This window comes from Phyllobates terribilis, unplaced genomic scaffold (assembly GCF_046119375.1).
Source record: "Phyllobates terribilis strain yellow unplaced genomic scaffold, ASM4611937v1 Scaffold_4__5_contigs__length_816908805, whole genome shotgun sequence".
In the NCBI taxonomy this organism is placed as follows: Eukaryota; Metazoa; Chordata; class Amphibia; order Anura; family Dendrobatidae; genus Phyllobates; species Phyllobates terribilis.
Window position 1 is genome coordinate 517,328,044 of NW_027362764.1, and position 17,240 is coordinate 517,345,283.

General features: G+C 49.5%; 1 long non-coding RNA gene across 1 annotated transcript in view; it reads left to right on the forward strand.

The window, feature by feature from the left end:
* The window catches only part of LOC141265608 (uncharacterized), a 543,116-nt gene that overhangs the window by 165,032 nt on the left and 360,844 nt on the right, over positions 1 to 17,240 (forward strand). The window lies entirely within an intron of this gene.

A 17,240-nucleotide genomic window follows, 5' to 3' on the forward strand; every position in this document is an offset into this window, starting at 1 on the left:
ATGTTAATTTTTTTCTTCCACATTCCAAAAATTCCTGTGAAGCACCTGAAGGGTTAATAAAGTTCTTGAATGTGGTTTTGAGCACCTTGAGAGGTGAAGTTTTTAGAATGGTGTCGCTTTTGGGTATTTTCTGTCATAAAGACCTCTCAAAGTGACTTCAAATGTGATGTGGTCCCTAAAAAAATGGTTTTGTAAATTTTGTTGGAAAAATGAGAAATCGCTGGTCAACTTTTAACCCTTATAGCTCCCTAACAAAAAAAAATTTTGGTTCCAAAATTGTGCCGATGTAAAGTAGACATGTGGAAATGTTATTTATTAACTCTTTTGTGTGACATATCTCTCTGATTTAAGGGCATCAAAATTCAAATTTTGAAAATTGCTAAATTTTCAAAATTTTCGCCAAATTTCCATTTTTTTCACAAATAAACGCAAGTAATATCGAAGAAATTTTACCACAATCATGAAGTACAATATGTCACGAAAAAAATTTCTCAGAATCAGGGGGATCCGTTGAAGCGTTCCAGAGTAATTACCTCATAAAGTGACAGTGGTCAGAATTGTAAAAATTGGCCTGGTTATTAACGTGCAAACTACCTTGGGTTGTAAAGGGGTTAATGTGGATACCCTCAAATGGAAGCTGAAAGTCTGAACTTCAACTGCATCTGAATTGTTTTGTTTAAAATACATTGTGGTAATGTCTAGAACCAAAATTAGAAAAATGTTGTCTCTGTCCAAATATATATGGACCTAACTGTATATAGCAGACTGCAGTGCATATAGCACAAGAGGCTCAATTCCAATTCTGCCTTCTGCTGCTGTTAGATATTTCTATACAAAGGCCCAGGTCTCAGGAGCCAGGAATACTTTTTTTTATCTTAATCATTATTTCCTTAAAAAGCAATCCAGAGAACACTATTTTTCTGCGCCATTTGCTTGTTGTCACTGCGGAATACAGCCAGGTCCTTTCCATATTACTGCGCTAGAAATCCAGCTATTTAAAACTGTGTTTTCTCTGTCACACGGATCACATATACGTTGTCAGAAAATACTGCCATTTTTGGCCTCCATTCCAATTTTTTTCACTTTGTCAGGGAAGTTTTTGACACCGGTTTGCTGTTCAAACTAGTTACCTACAGGCCAGGTATTTAAAACTCTGTTTTCTCCATCACACGGATCACATATATGTTGTCAGAAAATACTGCCATTTCTGACCTCCATTAAACATTTCCTTCAGTGTGTCAGTGAAGCAATTCATACCAGTTTGCTGTTCAAACTAGTTACCTACAGGCCAGGTATTTAAAACTCTGTTTCTCCGTCACACGGATCACATATACGTTGTCAGAAAATACTGCCATTTCTGGCCTCCTTTAAAAATTTGTTTCAGTGTGTCAGTGAAGCAATTCATACCAGTTTGCTGTTCAAACTAGTTACCTACAGGCCAGGTATTTAAAACTCTGTTTTCTCGGTCACACGGATCATATATTAGTTTGCTCCAAACTCAGTCATTTGTAGTGAGCGTGGAAGATACTGTCCTCCATTTAAAATGGGCCAGGCATTTGGCAACTGACGGGGAACTGGACGTGATGGTGATGGTGCATGCAGAGGCCGAGGACAAGGCCGTGGGCAAGCTGAAATTGTGCCACAACAAACACCCACATCTTCTCGCCCGACCTTCCTGTCCTAATTCCTAGGGGACCGCAGCACACCATTATTAAATCAAGAGCAGTGTCAAAAGATTGTTGGTTGGATAGCGGATAATGCTTCCAGTCACTTATCACCACATCCCTGTCTTCCACATGGTCAAGTCTCAGTAGCCGTGAGTATGGACCGCATATTCCTCACCCTGATCCTCCTTCCTCCCACCATGCCGAGTGCCTGGAGACAACTGATCCCACACTTGGACACTCTGAAGAGCTGTTCACTTTTCCATTGATAGATTCGGGCCTCTGGCCTGGTCCACTTGAAGCGGGGTAAGAGGAGATCGCGTGTAGCGATGCCCAAATATTTGAGCAGCCACGGTCACGTGACGGTGGGAAAGTGTCACAAGAGGTGGATGATGATGAGACACAATTGCCAGAAAGTCAGGAGGAGGACCAGGGTGCGGAAGTGGAAGACGAGGTGGTGGATGATATAGTAACTGACCCAACCTGGCAGGAGGACATGCAGAGCGAGGACAGCAGCACACAGGGGGAGGGAGGCAGAGCACCCCAACAGACAGGAAGAAGCAGTGTAGTGGCCACCGACAGAAGGCAGGCAACCGTTCCCCATAACACCAACACGAAGGAAGTTGCCAGTACAACTGTTAGGTCTTCCCAAGTCTTCCCAAGTTTTTTAAAGACTCTGCTGATAACCCCAAAAAGGCCATTTGTACCACCTGCCAGGCCTGCATCAGCAGGGGTGGCAAAATGACCAGCCTGACCACCACCAGCATGATCGGGCACATGGCAGCAAAGCACCCAACTTTGTGGGCCAAACCTCAGGGTCCAGGAACAGTGTCTGCAGGTGGCACCATTGCTTCTTCCGCTGTTATGCATCCAAGCCAATCCCCTGTCCATGGTGCATGCGAAGACGCCTCCTGCCCTGCACCTTCGTTGTGCACTCTCAAGTAGCAGCATCAGGAAGCACATCCATGTCCTTGTCCCAGCGTTCAGTTGTCCATACCCCAGTCCTTGGAACGCAAGCGCAAATATGCAGCCAATGCACCACAGGCCACACTACTAAATTCTCACATTTCACAACTGCTTGAGCTCGAAATGTTGCCTTTTAGGCTCATGGAGACGGAAGCATTCGCAACCTGATGGCGACGGACGTCCCTCGATACTCGGTCCCCAGCCGCCACTATTTCTCCCGGTGTGCCGTCCCCAACTTACACAAGCACGTGTCCCAAAACATTAGCCGTGCCCTCAACAACACAGTTACTGGGAAAGTCCACCTAACCACGGACACGTGGACAAGTGCTTGTGGGCAGGGACAGTACATCTTGCTGACACTGGGTTAACATAGTGGAAGCCAGGACCCAGTCGGACCTTGGGATGGAACACGTTCTCCCGACGCCAAGGATTGCGGGCCCTAGGTCTATCAGGGTTGCCCCCATGGTCTTCAGCTCCTGCACCTCATCCTCCTCAGCCTCCTCCTCCTCTTCAGCCTCCATCTCCGAAATGACCACCTCAGTCACAAGCTGGAAGCACTGCAGCAGTGCTTCGGCAAGCGGCAACAGGCTGTGCTGAAGCTAATATACTTAGGTGACAAAGTTGCTCAGGTAGTGAAGCTCATCCAGGATGGCAAATCAATGCGAGCTGTGGTAAGAAGGTTTTCTGTGTCTGTCAGCATAGTGTCCAGAGGCTGGAGGCGCTAGCAGGAGACAGGCCAGTACACCAGGAGACATGGAGGGGGCTGAAGGAGGGCAACAACCCAGCTGTAGGACCTCTACCTCTGCCTTTGTGCAAGGAGGAACAGGACGAGCACTGCCAGAGCCCTGCAAAATGACCCCCAGCAGGCCAGAAATGTCCATGTGTCTGCACACACGGTTAGAAACCGACTCCATGAAGGTGGTATGAGGGCTCAACATCCACAGATGGGGGTTGTGCTCACAGCCCAACACCATGCAGAACACCAGGATTGGCAAAGTCGCCACTGGCGCCTTGTGTTTTTCACAGATGAAAGCAGGTTCACACTGAGCACATGTGACAGACGTGACAGAGTCCTGAGACACCGTGGAGAGCGATCTGCTGACTGCAGCATCCTCCAACATGACCGATTTGGCAGTGGGTCAGTAATGGTGTGGGGTGGCATTTCTTTGGAGGGCAGCACAGCCCTCCATGTGCTCGCCAGAGGTAGCCTGACTGCCATTAGGTACCAAGATGAGATCCTCAGACCCCTTGTGAGACCATAGGTTGGTGCGGTTGGCCCTGGGTTCCTCCTAATGCAGGACAATGCCAAACCTCATGTGGCTGGAGTGTGTCAGCAGTTCCTGCAAGATGAAGGCATTGAAGCTATGTACTGGCCCGCCCGTTCCCGATACCTGAATCCGATTGAGCACATCTGGGACATCATGTCTCACTCCATCCACCAACGTCACGTTGCACCACACACTGTCCAGGAGTTGGCGGATGCTTTAGTCCAGTTCTGGGAGGAGATCCCACAGGAGACCATCTGCAACCTCATCAGGAGCATGCCCAGGCGTTGTAGGGAGGTCAAACAGGCATGTGGAGGCCACACACAATACTGAGACTCATTTTGACTTGTCTTAAGGACACTACATCAAAGTTGTATCAGCCTGTAGTGTGTTTTTCCACTTTAATTTTGGGGGTGACTCAAAAATGCAGGCCTCCATTGGTTAATAAATTTGATTTCCATTGATGATTTTTGTGTGATTTTGTTGTCAGCACATTCAACTTTGTACAGAACAAAATATTGAATGAGAATATTTCATTCATTCAGATCTATGATGTGTTATCTGAGTGTTCCCTTTATTTTTTTGAGCAGTGTATATATATATATATATATATATATATATATATAGTACAGACCAAAAATTTGGACACACCTTCTCATTTAAAGATTTTTCTGTATTTTCATGACTATGAAAATTGTACATTCACACTGAAGGCATCAAAACTATGAATTAACACATGTGGAATTATATACTTAACAAAAAAGTTTGAAATAACTGAAAATATGTCTTATATTCTAGGTTCTTCAAAGTAGCCACCTTTTGCTTTGATGACTGCTTTGCACACTCTTGGCATTCTCTTGATGAGCTTCAAGAGGTAGTCACTGGAAATGGTCTTCCAACAATCTTGAAGGAGATCCCAGAGATGCTCAGCACTTGTTGGCCCTTTTGCCTTCACTCTGCGGTCCAGCTCACCCCAAACCATCTCGATTGGGTTCAGGTCTGGTGACTGTGGAGGCCAGGTCATCTGGCGTAGCACCCCATCACTCTCCTCCTTGGTCAAATAGCCCTTACACAGCCTGGAGGTGTGTTTGGGGTCATTGTCCTGTTGAAAAATAAATGATGGTCCAACTAAACGCAAATCGGATGGAATAGTATGCCGCTGCAAGATGCTGTGGTAGCCATGCTGGTTCAGTATGCCTTCAATTTTGAATAAATCTCCAACAGTGTCACCAGCAAAGCACCCCCACACTATCATCCATCCATCCGTTCACCTTTTCTGCGTCGCACAAAGACACAGTGTTTGGTACCAAAGATCTCAAATTTTGACTCATCAGACCAAAGCACAGATTTCCACAGGTCTAATGTCCATTCCTTGTGTTCTTTAGCCCAAACAAGTCTATTCTGCTTGTTGCCTGTCCTTAGCAGTGGTTTCCTAGCAGCTATTTTACCATGAAGGCCTGCTGCACAAAGTCTCCTCTTAACAGTTGTTGTAGAGATGTGTCTGCTGCTAGAACTCTGTGTGGCATTGACCTGGTCTCTAATCTGGCCTACGGTTAACCTGTGATTTCTGAGGTTGGTGACTCAGATAAACTTATCCTCAGAAGCAGAGGTGACTCTTGGTCTTCCTTTCCTAGGGCGGTCCTCATGTGAGCCAGTTTCTTTGTAGCGCTTGATGGTTTTTGCAACTGCACTTGGGGACACTTTCAAAGTTTGCCCAATTTTTCAGACTGACTGACCTTCATTTCTTAAAGTAATGATGGCCACTCATTTTTCTTTACTTAGCTGCTTTTCTCTTGCCATAATACAAATTCTAACAGTCTATTCAGTAGGACTACCAGCTGTGTATCCACCTGACTTCTGCACAACACAACTGATGGTCCCAACCCCATTTATAAGGCAAGAAATCCTACTTATTAAACCTGACCGGGCACACCTGTGAAGTGAAAACCATTTCCGGTGACTACCTCTTGAAGCTCATCAAGAGAATGCCAAGAGTGTGCAAAGCAGTCATCAAAGCAAAAGGTGGCTACTTTGAAGAACCTAGTATATAAGACATATTTTCAGTTATTTCAAACTTTTTTGTTAAGTATATAATTCCACATGTGTTAATTCATAGTTTTGATGCCTTCAGTGTGAATGTACAATTTTCATAGTCATGAAAATACAGAAAAATCTTTAAATGAGAAGGTGTGTCCAAACTTTTGGTCTGTACTGTATATATATATTTATATTATGTTTTTGATTCATATATATTTTTTTGTCTGTTGTCATACCTGTATGTAATGTATTATGAGTTTTGTGTTCCCTCTGTGGCTCCTGTAGTTTTTGGTTCCGGTTTTTGGCCCTGCGGGAGGTTTCTCTGAGCTTACGTTCCATCATTGGAATGCATGTCTTGTAGCCATAGCGTTATGCACCTTTGGGCACGTCACTTCCTCTTCCGGTAGTGCGAATCATTTATGCGTTCCATTGGTGGAACGCACCTTTCTATACTTATGGGACGCGCACTCTTTGATCATGTCACTTCCGGTTTTCCGGGCGGCGTGATCTGGGCATCCGCTCCACGCTGGAGCACACATCACCAAGTATGTGATGATCTAACTACACTCCACCACCCACCAATGGAATTAAATAATACAGAGTGAGTTTTTAGCATTCACCTATCAGTGGGCCCCTAATTGAAGGGTTTATCTTAACACTTTTTGTCATTGGCCAGAGGGATATATATATAACATTACCCTTGCTCTGTCTTACTGTATACTCCTTGAGAAAGCCATTCGGCGAAACGGCATTGGAGGTTGTGGGGCCTATTTATATGGTATTTATTCCCTTCTATGTTTTTATTTAGTCATATTAAGTATTTAGTTTAGCACTCTAATTTATATATATCCACATTTACATATACATTTTATTCACTGGTGATATATATTTATTAGCTATTGAACCCATTCTACGCCCGGGTGGCGAGCATATTTATTGGTACATTTTTAATTTTATTAATGGCGCCGGAGTCAGCAAGTGCGCATACCGAGCTAACCTGCAACATTTTTTTAAAGACATTGTCTGCGAATTTGCATACACAGTGTCTTCAATAAAATGGCACCATAGTGTGGTAGGCACACGTACTGACTCCGGCACCTCATTGCGCATATATATCCACATTTACATATACATTTTATTCACTGGTGATATATATTTATTAGCTATTGAACCCATTCTACGCCCGGGTGGCGAGCATATTTATTGGTACATTTTTAATTTTATTAATGGCGCCGGAGTCAGCAAGTGCGCATACCGCGCTATCCTGCACCATTTTTTTTAAAGACATTGTCTGCGAATTTGCATACACAGTGTCTTCAATAAAATGGCGCCATAGTGTGGTAGGCACACGTATTGACTCCGGCGCCTCATTGCGCAGGCGCCACCCATCCCGGCTTCGGACAGAAGGACGCGTCCAGCATATATAAGATGTACTGAGAATACAGGGGGGGTGTACTCACTTACACTGAGCGCTGTATATATAACGTACTGAGAATACAGGGGGATGTACTCATTTACACTGAGCACTGTATGTAAAACGTGCTGAGAATACAGGGGGTGCACTCACTTGCGCTGAGCGCTGTAGATGCATCGTACTGAAAATATAGGGGGTGTACTCACTTACGCTGAACCCTGTATGTATAACATACTGAGAATACAGGGGGTGTACTCACTTACAGTGAGCGATGTAGATGTAAAGTACTGTGAATACAGGGGGGTACACACTTACCCTGAGAGCTGTATGTCTATTGTACTGAGAATACAGGGGGTGTACTCACTTACGCTGAGCGCTGTATGTATAACGTACTGAGAATACAGAGGGTGTACTCACTTACGCTGAGCGCTGTAAATGTAATGTACTGAAAGTACAGGAAGATGTACTCACTTACGCTGAGCGCTGCATATATAATGTACTGAGAATACAGGGGGTGTACTCACTTACGCTGAGCGCTGCATATATAATGTACTGAGAATACAGGGTGGTGTACTCACTTACGCTGAGCGCATGTATAATGTACTGAGAATACAGGGGGTGTATTCACTTATGCTGAGTGAGGTATATATAACGTAATGAGAATACAGGGGGGTGTACTCACTTATGCTGAGCGCTGTATCTATAACATAATGAGAATACAGGGGAGTCTACTCACTTACGCTGAGCGCTGTATATGCAACTGTGAAGAAAATGCAAGATAACCCATGTCAATCACTGTGACCTGTTTGTCTGGTTTTAGATACAGGGGGATGTACTCACTTACGCTGAGCACTGTATATATAATGTACTGAGAATACAGGGGGGTGTATTCACTTATGCTGAGTGCTGTATGTATAACATACTGAGAATACAGAGGGGTGTACTCACTTATGCTGAGCGCTGTATGTACAATGTACTGAGAATACCGGGGGTGTACTCACTTATGCTGAGCTCTGCATATGTAACGTACTGAGAATACAGGGGGGTGTTCTCACTGACGCTGAGCGATGTATGTATAACGTACTGAGAATACAGGGGTTGTACTCACGCGGAGCTCTGTATATATAACGTACTGATAATACAGGGGGGTGTACTCACGCTGAGCGCTGTATATGTAACGTACTGAGAATATAGGCGGTGTACTCGCTTATGCTGAGTGCTGTATATATAATGTACTGAGAATACAGGGGGTGTACTCACTTACGCTGAGCGCTGTATGTATAACGTACTGAGAATACAGGGGGGTGTACTCACTTACGCTGAGCGCTATATATATAATGAACTGAGAATACAGGGGGTGTACTCACTTATGCTGAGTGCTGTATGTGACGCGCCCCTGGGCCTGTGTCGCGCAGCGTTGCGCACGCGGGAGCCTACCCGGAGCCAGATCTGTTGGGGGTAGTAGTCTCGTGGCGGTGACCCGGTCCGTGCCCAGGGTGTCAGACTAAGTGGCAGAGTATTAGCAGTAGATGTTGGACGACTACGCCACCCGTTGAATGCAGCTATGGAGCTGCCGCTGCAGGGCAGACCGCTGAGGCCGGTGGAAGGATTGTGCAGCGTCGATGGTATAACCCCCAACGGGAGGGGTATGGCCTCAGGGCAGCCGACGTGGATGATGGGGGTAGCAGGAACCACTCAGAGACAATGCGGTGTAGTTCAGGGTCTTTACTGGTGACAAAGATAGACCCTCCCGGAGTACTGGCTAGCGGTCGGGGCCTGGTCAGTCCTTGAGCAGATGGGATCTCCCCTGGCCAGGTGGAGTTGTAGGCCTCCCCAACTAACTGTACTCTTCTGGCTACCTTGCTAGAGGCGGGTAAAAGTAGCCCACGTCCCTGAGTGTACCGTGTGGTGCTCACCCGTATGGCCGGTGACTCGGGGCCTTCTAGTGGCTTCCGCTCCACGACGGCGGTGCTGGTCCCACGCGTGTGACCGTGCCTTCGGGTTTCTGGGCCAGAGGACCTGAAATCCCCTGCCGGACGGTTTCTGCTGCTGGGTAAGGATTAGTCCCCACAGCCTCGGACTCCGGGTCCGGTGATAACTTCTCAGTCAGGGCGAGCTCTGCAGCTGCCAGCTCCTGACTCCTTGTAGCACTGCTCCCACAGAGCTCCTGTTGTTTCTTTCCTATGGCTGCTTCTCTTCTTGTCCTCTGCTCTACTACTCTAACCCTGCCTCAGCCCCAGGTTTATATAGGGGAAGTTCTTCCCCTCCCAGGACTGGGCAGGAGGTGTGGCATGCATAGGATTCCTGACCAAGAGACCTCCCACCTGCTCTCAGACGTAATATTGCATTACTGTGGAAACCAGACCCCTGGGGTGCCACATTCCCCCCTAGTGAAATTTAGTACTCCGGGACTAAACATACTTTTGTAAACATAACAAGGCATAAACAATAATAATACAATAAGAAAAACACATAAAGATGGTCACGGAGTGTCCGCAACCGGGTGCAGTTTTTGAAGAAAAGCAAGGTGTCCATTTCACCAAAACAGGGAGACGTAACCAGGTAGGGGTCTGTCCTGCCCCGAGTCCTTAACAGTCTTTTAGTCCGTCCTGGGTTACGCTCCAACTATACACAAAGGATTCCCGGTAAATCCACCAAAGACTCCTAAAAATAACTAGAAACACATAATTATTTACAAGTAACAGACAGGTGACCACAAATAAAACAATTTAAACACTTCAAATCCTCCAACGTGCGGGTAACTGGCCTCTAGTGGCCCTAGTGGACCTACGGAGCTGACTGTCTGGCCCTGAACTACAGGGTGTAGGAGCTGTCAAGGGTAAACCGGGCAGCTGTCTACGGGCTCTTTGGCTCACTAGGGGTATGGCAGGCTCACTATAAGCAGAGGGTTGATCCTCCTGATCTGCTTGTGTGGAGTCTTCTGCCTCCTGGTCCGGCTGTTCTTCCAGCTCTACCGGTTGCTCCGTAAGTACTTGGGATGCTGGTTGGAGGAACGTGAGGACGGGTATCACAACTGCACCATTGACTTGAGTCCAGGACCGAGGGAAGTCTCCGAGCACAGTACTAACCATATCTTCCCTTTCCTCTACGGGTCGAGGGTCATCTTGTTCCTCTTCAGGGTTCCGTAGCTGTTCGGGACACTTCTTCAGGTGATCCCGGGAAACAATGGCTGTGGTTTCCCCTCCGTCTTTGCTGATGGTACAGACCTTCGGGTTGTCGTGGCTTGAGGGCAGTACGGTGTACGGGTCCTTCTCCCACTGGTCGTCCAACTTGTGGAGCCGTCTTTTCCTCTTCAAGACCTGCTCTCCGGGCACCAGGGGAACAGCGGGAGCATATTGGTTGTAAGTTTTCTCTTGTCTTTCCCTAGCTTGACAGAGACTTCGCTCCACGCTCTCCTGTACTTTCCGGTACTGCTGCTGCCTCTCTGTGTCCCAGTCTGCTTCTGGTGAAGTGTCCTCGGGTGTCAGGACTCCCATCTCCAGGTCAACAGGTAGCTTACCAGGTCTTGCCCTCATCAGGTAAGCCGGGGTACAGTTGGTGGAACCGACCGGGATGTGGTTGTATAGGTCCACTAGGTCGGGCAGCTTCTCGGGCCACAGACTGCGTTCTTCCAGGGGCAATGTTTTCAGAAGATCTATCACCACCTGGTTCATTTTCTCACAAAGTCCATTAGTTTGCGGATGATAGGGTGTCGTCCTTATCTTCCGGCAGCCATACAGAGTGCAGAATTCTTGGAAGACCTCCGCTTCAAAGGCAGGTCCCTGGTCCGTCAACACTTGGTCCGGGTACCCGTGTGGACGGCAGAAATGCTGCTGGAAGGCTCTAGCTGCTGTTCGAGCTGTTAAGTCCTTGACGGGGACGACAACCAAGAACCGGGAGTAGTGATCCACGATGGTTAGCGCGTAGACGTAGCCACTTCTGCTTGGGGTCAGTTTTACATGATCCAAGGCTACCAGTTCCAACGGCTGCCGGGTGACGATGGACTGCAGGGGAGTCTTCTGGCCGGCACGGTCCTTCCTTCTTAGGTTGCATGGGCCACAGTCTCTGCACCACCTCTCGATGGTTCCTCTCATGCCTACCCAATGGAACCGCCCACGCAGCAGGAACTCCAGCTTCTTCCATCCGAAGTGCCCAGCCCCGTCGTGGTATGCCTCCATCACCATAGCTGCGTCTCTTCTTGGCACCACTACTTGCCAGATCAGTTCATGCGTCCGGGAGTTAACCATTCTGCGGCACAACTTCCCCTTGTAAAGGAACAGTCGACTCTTCTCTGCCCACAGTTGCTTGGCTTCCTCCGGAGCATCTGGGTCAAGGCGAGCTTCTGGCTGAGTCAGCATCTCCTTCACCAGCCGGACGGCGGGGTCGCTGTCTTGCGTTTCCGCCCAGTTGTAGTGAGGTAAGGGGTTGAACGTAGCGGCTTGCTTACCCCTTACACGGTGGGAATACTGGATAGTCCCATGACGGTGGAACGCAGGGAGTTCGACCTCTTCCAAATCTTCTGAATCCTCACCCTCGTCCGGTAGGTTTGGCATCCTGGACAGGGCGTCCGCGTTGGTATTGGAGCGTCCTGCCCGGTATTTGATTGTAAACTCATAGTTGGACAAGCGGGCCATCCATCTCTGCTCTAAGGCACCGAGTCTTGCAGTGTCCAGGTGTGTCAATGGGTTGTTATCCGTGTACACGGTGAACCGGGAAGAAGCGAGGTAGTGCTTAAAGCGTTCGGTGACTGCCCACACCACTGCCAGGAACTCTAGCTTAAATGAGCTGTAATTCTCAGGGTTTCTTTCGGTGGGTCGCAGTTTTCGGCTGGCGTAAGCAATTACCCGTTCTTTCCCCTGCTGGATCTGGGACAGTACGGCTCCTAGCCCGATGTTACTGGCGTCGGTGTAGAGGATAAAGGGCTGGCTATAATCAGGGTACGCCAGGATTTCATCCCCCGTGAGGGCCATCTTCAGCTGGCGGAAGGACTCTTCTTCCAGCTTCTCCCATCTGAAGGGTGGCTTCTGGTTCTTGGCCTTCCTGGACTGGCCTATCAGGAGGTCCTGCATAGGAGCTGCCTTTTTGGTGAAACCGGGAATAAACCTTCGGTAGTAGCCTACCAACCCGAGGAACTGCCTCACTTCCTTTACGCTGGAGGGGCTTGGCCATTCCTTAATTGCGGTGATCTTATCAGGGTCGGGAGCCACTCCGTCAGCACTCACCACGTGTCCCAGGTACTGCACCTTTGGCTTCAGGAGGTGACACTTAGAGGGTTTCACCTTCAGGCCGTAACTTGCCAGGGCTTCGAACACTTCCGCCAGATGTTTCAGGTGGTCCTCATAAGTCTTGGAATATACGATGACATCGTCCAGGTACAACAGGACCGTCTCGAAGTTTCTGTGTCCCAGACAGCACTCCATTAATCGTTGGAAGGTTCCTGGTGCATTGCAGAGTCCGAACGGCATACAGGTAAACTCGCTAAGTCCCATCGGGGTGGTGAATGCGGTCTTCTCCCGGTCCGCCTCTGCTACAGGAACCTGCCAGTACCCGCTAGTGAGATCCAAGGTAGAGAAGAAGTTAGCAGATTTTAAAGCAGCCAAAGACTCCTCTATCCTTGGTAAGGGGTACGCATCCTTGTGTGTGATACGGTTGATTTTCCGGTAATCTACACACATCCTCATGGTGTTGTCTTTCTTTTTGACTAAGACTAGTGGGGCTGCCCAGGGGCTACAGCTATCCCTGATTACCCCAGCCTCCCTCATGTCTCTAAGCATCCCCTTGGCGTGTTGGTAGTGTGCAGGGGGTACGGGTCGATACCTCTCTTTTATCGGAGGATGGTCTCCCGTGGGGATGTGGTGTTCTACCCCCTTGACTCGCCCGAAGTCTAACGGGTGTTTACTAAACACTCTCTCGTACTCTTGAACCACCCGATAGACTCCCTGTTTCTGGTGGGAGGGAGTGGAGTCAGTACCCAAATGTAGTTGCTGACACCAATCCTCCATTGTTTTCTTAGAGCCGTTACCTTCCTCCGGGTGAGATGGAGGCAAGGGTTCCACAGACTGTATAGAGTTTTGGTTGATGGTATATAATTTGGCTAGCGTGGCATACCGGGGTAGGTACACTTCCCTCTTCCCGATATTTATTATGCGAACGGGCACCCTCCCATGGCATACATTGACCACCCCCCGTGCTGTCAAAATGGTGGGCCTACTGTCTGAGTAAACTGGTTCTACCATTGCCTGGTAATCTCTACCTCTCAGACCAATAGCCGCCCGGCACCAAATCATCATTTCACTTTTTGGGGGCATGGCAATAGGGAAAGGGTCACACATTCTCACGCTACCAATCTCACCGCCGGAGAGTTCCACCTGCTGCCGTCGCATCAGTGCCCGGATCTCTTTTTGGAGCACTCGCTGCTGGCCGGAGCTGGCGTTCTTGGCAATCTGCTGTAAAATAAAAATCACCTCTGCAAGACAATTTTCAATTACATTAGTTCCTAGAGTTATCTTAGGGTGACTCTCGCGCTTGTCAATGTCCACAATGATCAGTCCCTGTGCTGCCAGCTCGACTCTACCGATTTTAATGGTCACCTCTTTAAATCCGAGCTGTGACACGGGCTGACCATTGCTGGCGACGATACTCAAGTCGTCGTCAGGGTAGCGGGTTATATCCGAGTCATTCCAGTACTGCTTGAAGAGCACGTACGGGATGGTGGTGACCTGTGACCCGGTGTCCAGTAGGGCACTCATAGGAATGCCATCCAGTACCACAGGCAAGACTGAACGTCCTCCCACATATTTGTCATGCCAGTTTGATGGGCCTGATGATCTTTTTCCTAGGGGTTGGCCCTCTACCCTTGGTTGTGCCAGTTTAAAGGACAGTACCTTGCCATATGTCCGGGTTGATTGCAGCGGCGGCAGATAGGTTGTCCGTCCTCGTTGTATCGGTCGCTGGGTCTTCCTCTGGCCGGTGGGGTCCTCCTTGGTCGGCGCCACGGGATGTCCTCCGGTCCGGATGCCAGCTGGATCTTCCCTGGAGTAGAAACCTGTAAAGACTGCACAGTTCGGGTTAGCGCAGCAACGCTTTTAGCTAGCTCTTGGACCTGATGGTGCAGGTCTAGAGCCGGGTCATTGTTCAAAGCCTGCGCATCAGCTCCCACAGGCCCTGCCGACAAGGGCGCCGCCTCCTGGTGGTAAGTGGTAGTGGGGCGTCTGTGGGCCACAACGCCACCTGGTGCCGGTTCTCGGAGCACCCGGATGGCTCTGTCCTTGAACTGTGCAAATCCCAGATGAGGGTCCTGTAAGGCCATTGCCCGCAACTGGGTTCGGTGGGCATTGCAATATAAACCCTCTATAAATTGTTCAGTCAACAGCCGGTCCTCGTCTCCCACGCCGTCAGGGTCGGTCTGCTTAATGGCTCTCAGGGCCTCTTGTAGGTTTAGTGCATAGTCTCTTATACTCTCTTGTGCTCGCTGCTTGCACCCGTAGAATCTAAGCTTGATCTCGGCTGAGGTGCGGGTATCAAAGGTGTCCTTCAGCCGGGTTAGTATCCCTGCGACAGTCCTCCCCCCAGGTGGCCAGGACTTTACCTCCCTTTGGGCTGCCCCAGTTAATTGGGCCACCAGGATGCTCACTTTTTGCTCTTCTGTGAGGGGGTACACCTGGAAGAGGCTATCCAGCTTTTCTCTAAAGTCATGCAGGGTATGTGACTCCCCTGAGTACTGGGGTAGCCAGGCCGCTCCCGGGATATAGGGCATGGTGAAAGGCATGACTGCGGCAGCGGTGGCGCTGGCGGGGGTTGAGGCAGTGAAGCTCTCCTCCGTATCCGACATCTTCCTCCCCCCTAGTGGACCGTGGCCTACCTTGCGATGATCCTCTTACATAGGCCGCGGCTCCGCAGTGGATCGTCAGGGTTGAGGACCTTCCGTCGCGCTCCTGTGACGTCGGCGTCTGCTGGGCTCCTTCCAGGACCTTACGCAACGTCCGGACGTGAGGCGGGGCTTCAGTTGTCGCGCGCTTTCGGAGTCCACGCCCCTCTTCTTCCCGCGCGGAGTCTTCAAGATGGCGCCGGATGGCGGGAAAACTCCTCGGATGGCGGGAAGAAGGCAGAAGATGGCGCCGGATGGCGGGAAAACTCCACGGATGGCGGGAATCTTCTTCTTACGGTACATATAAACTTTTCTTCAGGCACGCAGTACCCAGTGGTTGCGGGCACGTAATCCTGCCGACTACGCCAAAGTTGACGCGCCCCTGGGCCTGTGTCGCGCAGCGTTGCGCACGCGGGAGCCTACCCGGAGCCGGATCTGTTGGGGGTAGTAGTTTCGTGGCGGTGACCCGGTCTGTGCCCAGGGTGTCAGACTAAGTGGCAGAGTATTAGCAGTAGATGTTGGACGACTACGCCACCCGTTGAATGCAGCTATGGAGCTGCCGCTGCAGGGCAGACCGCTGAGGCCGGTGGAAGGATTGTGCAGCGTCGATGGTATAACCCCCAACGGGAGGGGTATGGCCTCAGGGCAGCCGACGTGGATGATGGGGGTAGCAGGAACCACTCAGAGACAATGCGGTGTAGTTCAGGGTCTTTACTGGTGACAAAGATAGACCCTCCCGGAGTACTGGCTAGTGGTCGGGGCCTTGTCAGTTCTTGAGCAGATGGGATCTTCCCTGGCCAGGTGGAGTTGTAGGCCTCCCCAACTAACTGTACTCTTCTGGCTACCTTGCTAGAGGCGGGTAAAAGTAGCCCACGTCCCTGAGTGTACCGTGTGGTGCTCACCCGTATGGCCGGTGACTCGGGGCCTTCTAGTGGCTTCCGCTCCACGACGGCGGTGCTGGTCCCACGCGTGTGACCGTGCCTTCGGGTTTCTGGGCCAGAGGACCTGAAATCCCCTGCCAGACGGTTTCTGCTGCTGGGTAAGGATTAGTCCCCACAGCCTCGGACTCCGGGTCCGGTGATAACTTCTCAGTCAGGGCGAGCTCTGCAGCTGCCAGCCCCTGACTCCTTGTAGCACTGCTCCCACAGAGCTCCTGTTGTTTCTTTCCTATGGCTGCTTCTCTTCTTGTCCTCTGCTCTACTACTCTAACCCTGCCTCAGCCCCAGGTTTATATAGGGGAAGTTCTTCCCCTCCCAGGACTGGGCAGGAGGTGTGGCATGCATAGGATTCCTGACCAAGAGACCTCCCACCTGCTCTCAGACATAATATTGCATTACTGTGGAAACCAGACCCCTGGGGTGCCACATTTGTATAATGTACTGAGAAAAAAAGGGGTGCACTCACGCTGAGCGCTGTAGATGTAACGTACTGCGAATACAAGGGGTGTACTCACGCTGAGCGCTGTATGTATAACGTACTGAAAATACAGGGGGTGTAATCAATTATGCTGCGCGCTGTAAATATAACGTACTGAGAATACAGGGGTATACTCACTTACGCTGAGCGCTGTATGTATAATGTACTGAAAATACAGGGGGGTGTATTCACTTGCGCTGAACGCTGTATGTATAACGTACTGAGAATACAGGGGGTGTATTCACTTACGCTGAGTGCTGTATATATAACATACTGAGAATACAGGGTGTTGTACTCACTATGCTCAGTGCTGTATGTATAACATACTGAGAAAACAGGGGAGTGTACTCACTTAAGCTGGGCACTATATATGTAACTGAAGAAAATGCAAGATAACCCATGTCAATCACTGTGACCTGTTGGCTGGTTTTAGAGAGATCTCCATGCACGGTATAATCCAACTCTTTTGAATACCTTTGCAGCAAGCCGAATGGAGGGGGCGGAGGACCAAGGGGGGTAAGAAATTATCCCCCTCTTGCAGCTGTCCCTTCCTTTGTCCACAACATGTGCTCTATTGTGTAAGGTACTATATTTCCATACCGAGTTGTGGA